This window comes from Lynx rufus, unplaced genomic scaffold (genome assembly GCF_022079265.1).
Source record: "Lynx rufus isolate CCGP_SWC_20201006 ecotype Redwood Valley unplaced genomic scaffold, mLynRuf1.p SCAF_1, whole genome shotgun sequence".
Taxonomy (NCBI): domain Eukaryota; kingdom Metazoa; phylum Chordata; class Mammalia; order Carnivora; family Felidae; genus Lynx; species Lynx rufus.
Window position 1 is genome coordinate 51,965,238 of NW_025814823.1, and position 14,926 is coordinate 51,980,163.

Sequence of the window (14,926 nt, forward strand, 5' to 3'; positions counted from 1 at the left end):
CAATGGGGAAAAGACCACCTCTTCAATTAACAGTGTCGGGAAAACTGGACAGCTAGATGCAAAAAAATCACACTGGGCTACTTTCTTACACCATACATAAAAATAAACTCAAAATGGATTGAAGAACTAAATTGTGAGACCTGAAACCATAAAATTCCTAGAAGAAGACACAGGCAGTAATTTCTTTGACATCAGCCATAGAAACCTTTTTCTAGATTTGCCTCCTGAGGCAAGAGAAAGAAAAACCAAATTAAACTATTGGGACTACACCAAAATGAAAAGCTTTTGCACAGCAAAACAAAAACGCAGCCTACTGAATGAGAAGGTACTTGCAAATGATATCCAAAAAGAGGTGACTATCCAAAATATATAAAGAACTTCTGCATCTCAACACCAAAAACCCAACTGAAATGGGCAGAGGAATGACCCCATTAAACATTTTGCTAAAGACCTACAGATATCTGGCCAACAGACACATGAAAGGTGTTCAACATCACTCCTTAGGGAAATGCAAATTAAAACCACAATGAAATATCACCTGACACCTGTCAGAATGACTAAAAATCAAAAAACAAGAAACAAGTGTTGATGAGAATGTGGAGAAAAAGGAACCCTGGTGCACTGATGATGGGAATGCAAACTGGTGCCACCACCATGGGAAACAGTATGGAGGTTCCTTAGAATATCTAGTGTGGTTTTCTAAGAGAATAGAGAAGAATTGATAGTCTTCAATATCGAAGAATTCCTACTGGCTTCCAATGAAGGGGATCCTTTGTCAATGATAGCTGATTAACAGGTAACAGAAATTATGGTTTTAACTATTCATATTGTCACATGAATATTAGGATTATGTAAACATTCCATATTTTAGAACTTACAAGTAATTCTAACAAAGCATTTTGTTCAGACTTCATTTCTGTCTTGAGCAATCAACATTTTCAAGTAACAAATATTATTGAGCATTTTCTTTGAGAGCAAGTTTGTTTCCTTTAATTTGAATAGAAATTGCCCAAGGACAGTGACCTTGTTTTATTGGTCACACCAGCTAAAAGGGAACAGTGATTACTGTTGCTAAAATAAATGAATTTTTGTTTATTTTGTAGAGAGAGTGAGCAGGGGAGAGGAACAGAGGGAGAGAGAATCTTAAGCAGGTTGCACGCTCCACACCGAGCCCACCATGGGGCTCAATCCCACGACCCTGGGATCATGACCTGGGCTGAAATTGAGAGTCAGATGCTCAACTGACTGAGCCACCCAGGCCACCCTGTTTAATTCTTCTTGAGCCTAATGTCACAGTTACTGCTGTTAGAATTTCAGTTTTGGTTTTGCACATTTTCAGATGGAATGGAGTCTTTGCACCACTTTCCTTACCAACCATATCATTCTTTTCTTTTCAGTGTCCTTTGAAGTATTAGTTTGCAGCCTTGTTTTACCATTCACAAGCATGTTTATATTAAAATAGGTTTTACTTACTGCCTTTTGTTGGAAATGAGTGGTTGTACCTGCTCCCCACCCCCTCCCCGAATTTAAAGACTGTTCACTAAGACCATCTGCTGCCATGACAAGGAGGGATGACAGATTAGATTTTTTGAAAGGGAAGTGTTTTCCCCTTTCTGCCTCTCTTTTCCCATCTCTCTCACTTGTTAACCAAGGGGTAAGTAAATGTTCTTTTCTGTTAGCCTGGGGCTTTAGATTAGATGTTGCTTTCATAATTAGCAAATATGTTGATATTTGGTTTCTATTTCTTGACCCTGATGCTTCTGGGAAGAAAATTACTCAAAAATTAGAGACCAACTCTCTGTAGAACGTGTGGATGGGGGTCCGTAGTTATGAGGAGCCGGTGTTTCTGTGGTGGACCTTCTACCCCTCAGTCCCCTGGTCCTACATCCCTTCCTTATTCCTTCTTGGACCCTAGGAATGTAGCATGTACTGTTTTCTTGGTTGAAGTTAGCAGTCTTCCCTGCTTAAGAAGTAAACTTCTCTGGGAGCACATCTGCGTAGGAGCTGGTCAAGCTCAGTTTCTGTGGCTGCTTCGGGTAGCGTTTCTCCCAAGGTTCTCTGTGTAGTTGCCAATAAGTTTATTTTGATTGTCACTTTGTGAAGGACCCCTGGCTCTCTTCCTGCTGCCTGCTTTCTGTCGGGGGGTCATCCTAGTCCTTCATGCTGTATCTGACAACCTCATGACCCTGGAACTAGGTAACAAAACCTGGTAAATTGTGGGAGAATGTATGGGAAGTGTTCACATTTTGTCTTGAGGTTATGAGAACAGGCTTATTAAAATCCTACCCTTCTGAAGAAAGTTTGTTTTTCTGAAGAAAATGAGGAACAGAAAGGGACGTTTTGTGTAAGTTTTATTGGGAGATAGCACCTGCATTGAGACCTTTTTCAAGATACTACTAAAAGAAATGCTTTGTCTTCACGGCTACAGTTTTGCAATTTGGTTAAATGTGTGTGTTTAAGATACAATAGGACAATTATTTTTGGTGTAAGGGTGTGAGTGTGTGTGTATACATATATGTATATGTATATGTGTATATATCCGTGTGTGTATATATACATATATATGTGTATATACATATATGTATACACACACCCCTACAGATGACTCATATGTATCCAATGCTCCTAAATTCTCAAAGGGAACATTAATTGAGCAAGTCACTTAATATTTTAATTGAAAATTAATTAAATTGAAACTTTGATTGTAGATCCCCAAACTTATTTTCCCCTTTTCCAAACTGATCTTTTCATGCTCAAATTTCATAATTTATAAGGCCTTCTATATCAAGTAGTCCACACAGGCCGGGTACTTAAGCTTTCCCAGCATCCTCTACAAATACCTTTAATTTGTAGAGTTGTTGTAAGACAATAAGTAAAGATGTTTGTGAAGCAGACATAATAAAAGCTTACATATTAGGTTTCTTTCCTAATACATTTGAATAATGTAAATGGCTTTTTTGCATAATGTACAGAAAGTAATGTTAAAAGTGAAAAAACTCTAATAAAAGTGATTTTATTAGAGTTAGGGGGCTCAGTCAGTTGAGTGTCCAGCTCTTGATTTCAGCTCAGGTCATGATCTCATGGTTCTTGTGGGATGGAGCCCTGTGTTGAGCTCTGCACTGACAGCTCAGAACCTGCTTGGGATTCTTTTTCTCCCTCTTTTTGCCCCTCTCCAGCTTAAAATAAATACATAGACATTTAAAAGAAAGTAATTGCAAAAAGTTAAATCTTTTGGTACTTCTTAATCTACAATCTATTCGTATAAAATTAAGAAAGCCTAGAATAATATTTTCTCCCCCCCCCCCCCGCCAAAAAAAAACATCGGACCCTGATTTGAATATACATTCTTAGACAAAACACTGTATCTTGGTTGGTTTTTCTCTGTTGAAAACGGTCCTAACAGTGTTTGTTATTTTCCATTTGGAAGTGCCTTGTTTTTGAGCATCTTTTTACTTAATTTTTAATGCATATATGCCTTCTTTCAAGTAAGGGATATAAGTGTGTGTGTGTGTGTGTGTGTGTCTGATAATAGAGGGCTGCACCTCAGTTTCCTTTCGAATTGCCAGTGCTTAATAAATTGTCAAACATGTTTTATGTTCTGAATGTTTTTTTATGATTTATTAACTGGAATACATTTAAATGTCTTACATGAGCAAAGAAACTAATTGAACATTGGTGTTATCGATGGCATCCAACTAGCCAATCCAAAACAATTACATGATGGTATCATTAAAACGATGGTGTTGGGGGTAGATATTTGAGTCTGTTTTGTTTGCTGCTATAACCCTCCCAGTGCTTAGAATAGTTCCTGTCATGTTGTAGGTATTGAATGCTAATTGTTGAGTGAATGAAGATGGTAGAAGGGTTTTTGATTTAGTAGCTAGACATAGTGTCCACTAGTGCCTCAGTGTTACTTAATTCTGATTAAGAGCATGTCACCGTCACTTGTCCCATGACTTATTTTGTAATTGGAAGTTCATACCTCTTAAAATTCCCTTCCCCTATTTTGCCCATCCCCCCACACTCCTTCCCGAGGGCAACCACCAGTTCTCTGTATTTGAGTCTGTTTCTGTGTTTTCAGTTGTTTTGCTTTTTAGATTCCACGTATAAGTGAAGTCATACAGGATTTGGCTTTCTGTGTCCTATTTCACTTAGCATAATACTCTCTGGGTCCATCCTGTTGTCTCAAATGGCAAGATTTCCTTCTTTTTTATTGGTGAGTAATATCTTGTGTGTACACGCCTTCTGTGTCCATCTGTCTATCAGTGGACACTTAGGTTGCTTCTGTATCTTGGCTGTTGCAGATAATACTGCAGTGGACGTAGGGGTGCATATATATTTTTGAATTAGTGTTTTTGTTTTCTTTGGGTAACCTGCAAGTGGAATTGCTGGACTGTATGGTACTTCTATTTTTAATTCTTTGAGGAAACTCCATGATATTTTCCAGAGTGGGCGCACCAATATTTATTCCCACCAGTAGTCACAAGGGTTCTCTTTTCTCCACATCCTCACCAACACTTGTGATTACTTTTTTTTTCTTTGATACTAGCCAATCTGACAGGTGTGAGGTGATTGCTCATTGGTATAGTTTAAATAAGAAAAGACAGAAAGCATTTCACTTGTTTCCATGTCTTGCCTTGTAAGTGGGGACATTTCACAGATTTCACAGGCCTATTAGAAAGGTTTCAGGAAATGTTAAATGTGAAATTATTTTGGTAAATGTGAAATGCTGTGTACATACGTGGACACATTCCTGCTATGCAGTTTCTTATTCAGAATGTGAGCCAAAACATACAGGGAACCCTCTTCGTTTGGCTGTTTACACTTTATAGAAAACCAATAGCATTTTTTTTCTTTGGGAGGGGGTAGGTTTGTTTTCTCTACCTATAAATAAACATATTTTATTAGAGTTAGGATCTCAAATTGGTAAGTTTTGAGTGTAATTTAAGAATAGTAGAAAGTTAAGGCAACTTCATTAGCTTTTTTGTTTTATGCTTCTTCTTAAGTCTATATATGTTCCATTTCTGCTCTTCTTTTTCCCCACTTCCCTTACCCTTTTAGACTGTACGTAACAAACATCTCTAGAACTTTCATGGGTAGCATGGGCTCCTGCGATATCCTAAATTGAAATAAGGCTTATCTAGAGTCGGTGGTGAGTCTGTGTCATGAGGCTGGGACGTTGAATAACCAAATAATGATAAAAGAGCTTATCTGAGTAATTTGAGATGCCCAATATGTGGCTCACTTAATTTGGGGCCGGTTAATAAAAGCTTATCTTGCCTGGAGATACTTGAATATCCATAACTATTGAATCAGGACAGGTCACATTTGAGGAGTGTGGGTATAGTTTTCACAAATAGTGTAGCCCTACACAGTTACTATCTTGGGTTGTGTTTCCTTATGAGCAATCTCTCATTTCCTCTGGGATTATATGCTAAGCAAATGTAAACAGATATTGCTTCTTTATTGAGTTTTTCTTTCATCTTACTATGATACCAGTTCCTATTCTTGTCTCAGTTGTTATGAGGTAGTATCCCTCTCTAAATTTAGCCAATGGAAAAGAAAGTTGTCGACGAATCCAGTGCTCTGAAGGTGGCCTTTTCATTTGTTGAAAGCTGCACAGATTGAACTGAGACATTAGGAGACTTATCAAGTGTCTGTCTTCTGGAATCTGTCCAGCTTCTCCTTGCCTGGCCCGAGATAGTATCTTCATCAGCTCATGTTTCCAGTCTTGAGGTGCTCTGTCAAATTGGGAACACAAAATTAAAACTTAGTCTGTGTAGTTCATTTTAGGTAAGCTTTGTAAAGGAGTTGCTTTCTCATTGGGAAAATAATCTGGAATCCTACTGAAATTTGCAGAGACAGGGTGTCTTGACATTTGCTATTTATTATTCCTGTGTGCTAGAAATTGAAGACACATTGTCATGGCTGTGGGCTTTCATCACATCTTTGCTTTGCTCAGATGTTCGGAAAAGTCCCACTGCGTTTCCTTCAGTGTTGGGAATGATGTACAGTAAGTAGCAAATAAATAGGGATTGTGATCCTATGGAATTTGCTGTTTCTATCCCATTATATCCAGCAACATGGATGTTTCCTTTTCTTCTCTTTCCTTTATCAGTTACATGTGTTTCTCTGTGGTTTTTTGTTTTTATTTTGCATTTCTACCACAAGAAAGTTATTAAAATAAGCAGTAGTGAAATAAGCAGCTTATGACAGTTCATGTTTGTTGTAATGAATATATAACTGACATGTTATTTTCTTACCCCAAAGAGGAAAAAGTAAAACAATAGACATTCTCCCACAGTAGTTGTTTACTGCTTTTATAGTACTCTGATGATGGAATTTGCTTCTATGGCAGTGAAACTTTATTTTGGTAGATGTTCATGTCTATTTCTTGGGACCTCTACAGAATAGCCAGTTTAGGCAAGAATTAGTAGATTCTCCTTTTTGGAATCATGGGGCCTTGGTTAGAGAGACGATTCAAATGCTTAACCATGAAATAAATGAATTGAGCACTTGCTACCTGCAAGCACAGTGCTACATATGAGGGGTACGGTGGCCAGACGAACTCAGTACCTTGTGCTGGGAACACGCAGTCTGGTATAACTGCACGGATAGCAGCTCTGGTTCTTTTTTTCTTCCTTTCTCTTAAAACAGGCCTGATGGTGCTAGTGGGCCCAAGTGGAAGGGGTATGCTTTCCCAAGGATGTGACATGTTTGTTGTAAGTCAGCAAGATTTGAGCAGGTAATTCTGGCGGGGGGCGGGGAGTGGCCAGACCACAGGAACAGCATGTGGAGAGATCTTGAGATGGGGTGAGACTCCAGACGTGAGAGGGAGCAGCAGACTGTTGCGGTGGGAGTGTGGTGGAGAGAAATGGAGCGGGGGGGGAAAACGTGAGCCTGGTGTTTGGTGATTCTGCATGAAATGAGAGGCATGCAGGGTTTTCAGGGCACTTAAGGATTCTGGACTTTGTCTTAAGATGGTTGGGAATCCTTTGGATAGTTTTCAACAAAGGAGTGACATGACTATGAAGAGGAAAGTGTCAGAGGGTTAACTGAATTGTCTTGTTTTTTGTTTGTTTTTAGTTTATTTTGAGAGAGGGAGAGCTCATGTGCATGCAAGTGGGAGAGGGGCAGAGAGAGAGGAAGAAGGAGAGAATCCCAGGCAGGCTCTGTACTGTCAGTGTGGAGCCCGATGTGGGGCTCAAACTCACAAACCGTGAGATCATAACCTGAGCCAAAGTTGGACACTCAACCAACTGAACCACCCAGGCGCCCCAACATTTTACCACTCTGAGTGAAATATGGAAACCTCACTTTCATTTAGGTATCTTATCTTCCCCCACTTTTATTTTTATCTTTTTATATTAAATATAATTTGTTGTCAAATTGGTTTCCATACAACACTCAGTGTAACTTCCCCCACTTTAAATATCATTATCAGATGGTATTATAATTTTTGTTTCAATCATCAAATATAATTTAGCAAGCCATGAGGAAAAAGATGGTCTCTTCTTTGTACCCAGAGTTCTGTTTTCGTCTTGTTTTGTCTTCTTGGTGCCCCAGACCCCTTCTCTTACCATTTCCTTTCGATTTGAAGAACCTTCTTTAACCAGTATTTGAGGGTGGCTCTGCTAGCAACAAATTCTTTGAGTTTTCCTTTGTCTGAGGCTGTTTCTCTTTCATTCCTGGTGAGTTGGTCAGCCAGACCCAGAACGCGCAGCTGGTGGGCCTTTCCTTGAAAGAGGCTCTGCCGCTTCTCTGGCTTCTGTGGTTTCTGATGAGAAATCCACTGTTGCTCAAATGGGTGTTCCTCAGTAACGTTTCTGGGTAACGTGTCACTGCTGACTGCTTTCAAGATTTTTCTTTATCTTTAGTTTTCAGTAGTTTCGTATGATGTGTCTTGGCATGGATTTTTTGGAGTTTATGGTGTTCAGATTTCGCTTAGTATGTTGGGCATCCCCACGACCCCCCTGCCCCCAGTTTAGTAATTCACTAAGAGCACTCACAAGACTCGGTGTATATTTGTACTCAAAGCTAGGATCTGTTAAAACAAAGGGATACAAATCAAAATCAACAAAGGGAAAAGGCACATGGAACAAAGTCTGGAAGAAACCAGGTACAAACTTCCAAGAGTCTTCAGGGTAAAACCAGATACCTGTTCTTAAAGAAGGGAGAGAAGTCTCAGCATGGGCTTCCTACCCCTAACTGAGAAGCAAGGCGTGAGGCGACTTGAGTTGTGATGCCCACTTTAGACTGAGAAGGTTGGGGGCGGGGGCGCTGTTAGATGAACTTGTACAGCGTTCCAAGGACCAAGACCTCCCTCCTTTGCACCGCTGGAGTCCTCAGCCACTCTGCCACTGCATGTCTAGGCACCTCACGGGAAGCTTGCTTCTGGAATAATCTAGGCATTGACATAGTACCTATTGTCCATGTTTTCAGTTGGAGGCCTGTTGGGGTAATAGCTGTACTGGTACAGAAGAAAGTCATGCCAGTTACTTATTCAGATTAACATAGTCCATATCCATAAATTTAGACCAGGAACCAAGTCTCATTTGCTTTTTGGGAAAACTAATAGCATGAACAAAATGAATAGATCAGCTGACTTTGTAGGAAACAAAACTAACGGAATAGACAACTCCATTTGTTTGGATTTAAGAGAATACTACACCTTTAAACAACATTACTGGGCAAAGCAGCAGTCAAATCATTATTTTTAGTCATTTTTAATTTCTTGGAAATACTGGAATAGGGATGGACAGGGCTAAGAACCAAGCTGCTTATCCATAAGGAAATCTCCCCCCCAAAAGAGGAAGTATGAGAGCAGCTAGGGCACATGGAGGGCATGTCCCAAACCTCCAGTCTTTAACAGTTCTAGAAATTGGAACAGACAGTTGAGAGCAAGAAAGAATACAAGAAAATTTCTTTGAGCTGAAGAAAGACAACTCCCCAGCATGAACTAAGATAGATGAAAAAAGACCTAAACCCTAGACATCCTGGTTGAATTTCCAGGGTCAAAATTCTAAAAATGTTCAAAGGAAGAAACAGGTTATTTGCAGTGTCATAGGCCTCAGACATTTCATCAGGAATACTAGATGCTAGCTGAATAACGAATCTTGTCCTTTCAGTTTCAAGGAAAGGTACTTTTAAGCTATAATGTTGTACCCAGGCAAATCATAGATTTGTGGAGACTAACGAAAGAGGGCTTTAGTTCTGCAAAGATTTAGAAAATTTACTTTACACACCCTGTTTTAATGGTGGGAAAAGTACAAGGAAGAAGATCCATGAGGCCTAAAGAAGAGTGGCTGTGGAGATGACCCAGGAGAGGCCAGGAACAAGGAAAGGAGAAAATGGGTTGACTCTCAAGGCTAGTGACATTTCTCACCCAGTGGTTTGGGGCCTAGTGCCAGACAATTCCTTTCCTTTTCCTGGGGTCTTCTGACCATACCCAGCTCTCCAGTAAAGATGCGTCTATCGAACACTGAAATGCCACTTGTATGTGGTTTAACATTTGATGATGACCTTAAAGTTGTCCTGATCACAGCTATTGAACAGAATGGAGATACAGTAAACCTTGACAATGTAAAAATAGGACTGTGATGGTAGTGGAAGGGAAGAGAGAGAGTACATGGGCTAAATATCTAACCTTTTTCACTATGGGGAGTCAGATGGCAACAAGGTGAGGTTGGTTTGTCTGCTTCTAGTTACACTTACAGGGACGCCTGGGTAGCTCAGTCCGTTCAGTGTCGGACTCTTATTTTGGCTCAGTTAATGATCTCATGGTTTGTGAGACGGAGCCTGCATTGATCTGTTGGGATTCTCTCTGCCCCTCCCCTGCTTGTGGGTACACACACTCTCTCAAAATAAACAAAAGAGGTTACACTTTCATAGTAGTTGTATTATTGTCCCCAGCTTCTCAAACAAAACTCCTGGAAAGGGGATCTGGATGGGAAAGGGAAAGAGATACCTGTTTATACCTTTATATATATTTTAATGTTCTTCCATGTGCAGGCATTTTAGTAAAATCATGCAGCAGCTACTTCTAGGGCCAAAAAAATAAGTTTTTTTCCTTGTCAAAATTCTTAATTGTGTGTATTTACTTTCTACCACCTCTCAAGTTTAGTGGGTCAGAGGCCTTTTCTGCCATGGACTGTAAGCACATGCATTGTGTCCCTTACTGGAAGAAAGTATTTTAGCCCAGGAGATGCTGAAGAGGAAGGATTATCCAAATTCTGTTTCCAACACTTTTCCGTTCAGGAATGTACAGGGTTTTCTAGTAGCCTGCTGGGCCTGTGTTTCCTAACATACCAAATGGTCAAAGGCAGGAAGGTTCTTATTGGTTATCCAGTCTATCCTTTCTGAAGAGGAAACACTTTCAGACATGAGATAATCTAGACTGTTTCTTCTAGAAATTGGACTCTGTAGCATCTTCCTTAACCTACCTCATTTTTTTTTAGGGTTTATTTCTTTTGAGAGAGAGCAAGGCAGCGCGGGTGTGGGAGGGACAGAGAATCCGCATTGTCAGCACAGAGCCTGATGTGGGGCTCAAACTCACAAACCGTGAGATCATGACCTGAGCCAAGATCAAGAGTTGGATGCATAACCAACTGAGCCACCCAGTCACCCCTTAATTTACCACATTATTGCCATGTAGAACTTGGAAATTCCTCTAGCTGGCTGTCCTGGCTTGCAGGGGTGGCTGTAGTCCAACTTGAAGCAGCTGTTTAGAATCTGCATGACTATCACATCATGAGCAGATTATTAGGTCATTCTTTTCCCTTGTTCTTTTCAGGTTAAATTAGGACTTTCTGACTCTGACAAAGGCTGACTCCTCACATTCTGTGGCCATTTTCCCTGTCCTTACATTTGATTAAAGCCACAGCAGTTAGGTCTAAGAGAAAAACAGCTTCTATAAAAGGGAATTTTTAAGCATGCCTTTGAAGTATAATTACTGTTGAAGTCAAACTTGTTTTCTAATCTCCCTTGCTAATTGGGGATGGGAAGTCTGATGATCTGTGGAGTTGCAGGGCTCATTCCGGTCTTAGATCCATGTGTGGTTCGAGTTGGCAGCTTCAGTTCTGACCAGTGATGAAGTGGAAACAAGTTGACAGTCCAGAGAATTTCTCCTTTCCAACCCACATTTTTCAGTTTTTAGGTCATGTCCTGGTTAGAGAAGACTCACAGGAAGATCCAGTAGTGGCAATGAGAGAAGAGCATTCAGCCTGTGGTCTTGAGACTGGTTAAAGACTGAGAAGTAGAAAAGCCTAATGCTTTAATGATGATGACTAGACACTTTAACCAGCAAGTCTCACTTTGCTATTAAGACCTAGGAAACATTTGATGTATTAAATTCAAGATGAAGAATAATTATAAAAGACAGAGCCCAATGGAATAAATGTTGTTAAATAATACTCTATGGTGAAGTTTTATAACTCTCATTCAAAAATTAAACATTTATCTTCCAATCCTTGCAGGTATACAACACCCTAGTTACTTTTAAACCTAATATAAAACTTTTTTTTGGGGGGGGGGTGGGAGAGAGAGTGCACGCACACATGCACGTTCATGGGAGAAGGGCAAAGGGATGGGGAGAGAGAGAATCTTAGGCTTCACGCCCACTGTGGAGCCCAAAGCCAGGCTCGATCTCATGACTGGGAGATCATGACCTGAGCCGAAACCAAGAGTTGGACACTTAACTGACTGAGCCACCCTGGTGCCCTGTTTAAACTTAATCCTAATGTTGAAAGTGACTTTCTTGATTAGCTCTAGGTATTATTTATATGAGTAAATGACCTCTTTAGCTAGACGTTTCTGAAAGATGGTATGTATATCATGTTTTTGTAAGTTATTACATTTTGAATACAAATGGAAGTTTAAATACTGAGTATCACAATGCTCTGGGGCTGTATGTTTATATAAATATAACAAACATGTATATTAAACCTGTATAACAAATATGCATATATATTATATATGTTAAGCGTATGTAATAAATATGTATATATATATTAGCCTATCACACAAACACATGTTTATAAACATGAATATGTGTTAACATGTAACAAACATGTTATATTGACATATAGCAAGTAAATATATGTATACTATGTGTATGGGTACATATACCATGGTTACTGATTTGAAAATGTTTCGTTTGTCATCATAGGTTGAATGAACTAGCACTGTGGGAAAGATTCAAATTAACCTGGTAGGTTTTTCTACCTATAATTTGAAGAATGAGGGTCTTGGGGACTACAACTAACTTGCCCTGAATAAACAATCACCAGGAATACCAATCAGGGAGGGATGTCTACTACTTCTGCAGCCCTTCTCCTTGTAGGAATACACTGGCAAATGCATACTGCTTGAATCCTCTTTACTTTGCGTGTGTCTGGGAAAGAACTTAAGAACACCTGTTTCAAAGAAGCAGCAGGACTTCCCGGTCCCGTGTGCTCATTCATCAGGCCATGGAGAGCTGTGGAGAAATTAATGCTTTTCAAGTTTACCCAATAAACCTAGAGGATCAGATAAGCTGCAAGCCATATGTACCTACCCCAGGGGGCTTGCTCAGGTTGGGGCCGAGTCAGCAGTGCCTGCTTAATGTGAACTTAAGGCCCTTCGGAAACCTTGTATTTCAGTCTGGTCAGAGTTGATGAGAGAACCAGTAAAATACTATCTTTACCCAGGTTCCTGAGTCCCTTTAAGTTTAGTGCAGACATGGGAGTGCATCTACATGTAAGCGTTCTATAGGCTCTCGCCTGTAGGTATGGACAAATATAATCTGATCACCTGGGAAATTTATAGCTGAGGCGATGGTTCATGAAAATAGAGTGGTGGTGTTTGGGTTTAGGTCAAAATGCTGCGGTCTGGATAAAATTTCCTGCCACCATAAGGGAGAATAGCAAGCTTTAGAAGAGGAGGTGTCTCCTATCCATTCACTGATCTTAGACCACTCTGTCACTGGTGTTTGTGAAGGGCCATGCATGGGATTCCTCTGATTGTTTGGCTTAGTATTGAGGCCTGTCCACCTGTTGTATGAAGAAGGAATAAAAACAGAGGATTGAAAGTTTATCTCCCCTTTCCTCCCTTTCCCTTACTTTGCAGGACTCTGTGGTTAAAAAACACCATTATTTAAGAGTCAGAGACATGACCTTAGCAGCCCGTGGTTTTGAAGAAACGATACTTGTTAGAATGTGGCATTTGGGACATATGCTTCCTCTGAGATAGTCTTTGGATACAGAAGTGAGTGCCGTTGACCTACCCTGATCAAATCGTTGAATGTTCAAGGTTTAGTACTTTGCCTCTGAGTTGAAAGACTGAGTCTGTAAAGTTGTCTAGATAAGAAGACGTAATGCAGAAAGCATGCTCATCATTTTGACAAGACATGTTAAAATGCCCGAGAATTGGGAAGAGTAAAAGGGCAGATTTCTGCACTTCCTTTCTAGCTTCTAGAACATTTCCCCTCTGGGTTTAGAGAATGATTTTGCTACAACTTGCTTTAACTTTTCATCACTCTTCTAAAAAAAAAAAAAAAAATTGCTTCAGTGTGTGAATGCATGCCACAAGCTTTTGTCCGGTGCTTGCCCTGTTTGTTATCGTCCCACAAACACACCTAAACGTGGGAACCCTGCAAAAGCAAGATGCTACATGATTTGCTCCATTTGAGAACTAGCATGTGGCAGGATGGAGACTGGAATTCTACTATCTAGATTCTTAGTCCAGGGTCCTTTTAGTCTTTTGCTGATCTTTATTATAATATGTTATGAAAAATTACAGTAAGGAGGTACACTGTTGGCCATCATTGTTATATCACATCACATGACATACCCTTATGATGCAGTTCTAATCCTGTGCGTTCTCCAGAGTGAGTATTGTTAAACTGGTATGTCTGTTACCCTGGGGGTTGGCAAATTGTGGCCCTGTCTGGCCTTCAACCTGTTTTTGTATGGCCCAGGAGATAAAAAGCGGCTCACATTTTTAAATGGTTGGAAAAAATAAAAGTTCATGACCTATAATTTTTGTGAAATTCAACTCTCTGTATATATAAATAAAGTTATATCAGTGCATAGTCCCATTCATTCATTTACGTGTTGCCTGTGGCTGCTATATAATGCTATGATGGTGGAATTAAGAAGTTGCAATGGAAACTATATGGCCAGCAAAACCTAAAATATTTACTAGTTGGCCCTTTGTAGAAAACATTGGCCAACGCCTGTGTGAGACTGTTGCCATGATCCCTGAGTTTCACTGGTATTGAATACAGCCATCTAGCCCTTCATTTTATTCCCTTTACCAAGGTCTTACCAAAGATCTCTAAAATTCCCCAATGACTCATAGCCTGCAGTCACTAAGGTGGTCAACTCTCTAAACCTAAACCTCTAGGACATAAATGCCTTTACAGAAACATAAAACATTTGCTAATATCTTCAAATAGTTTTTTAGGCTCCCTTATTGTTACAGCGTCACCTAGGCAATTACTTTGACTTCTCCCCATGGGGGCCACACCATTACTACTACACTGGTCTTTTACTCCAGCCTCTGCCTTCTGAGCATATTTATTGCCTTCTAATTTACAGATAACGGAGGCCAATATTGCATTCTCTGTATCCTCACTAGCTTTGCCTTCTAGTTGCATAGGAAGAAATAACTCTCCCTTTTCTAAGGCTGTTCCCTCTACCTTACCTCTCTGTCACATTCCTTCTGATCTCCAGGACCTCAGTTCAGTGCATTCCCCTTTTCTGTAGACTCTTGTTTTCTCTACTGGTTCTGTTCTCATTCTATCAGTATGTAGGTCTCCCTTATCCTAAAGAACTATCCTGCCTTGAGTTTCATGCTCTGCAAACCTACAACCCTATTTCTCTTATTTTTATAGCCTGATCTCTCTAGGAAGAGTTATTTCTTCTTCCTCATCTTACATCTGCTTGAC

The 14,926-nt window shown here is 40.0% G+C and overlaps 1 protein-coding gene across 3 annotated transcripts in view; it reads left to right on the plus strand.

The window, feature by feature from the left end:
* The window catches only part of SLAIN1 (SLAIN motif family member 1), a 62,391-nt gene that overhangs the window by 20,652 nt on the left and 26,813 nt on the right, over positions 1 to 14,926 (plus strand). The window lies entirely within an intron of this gene.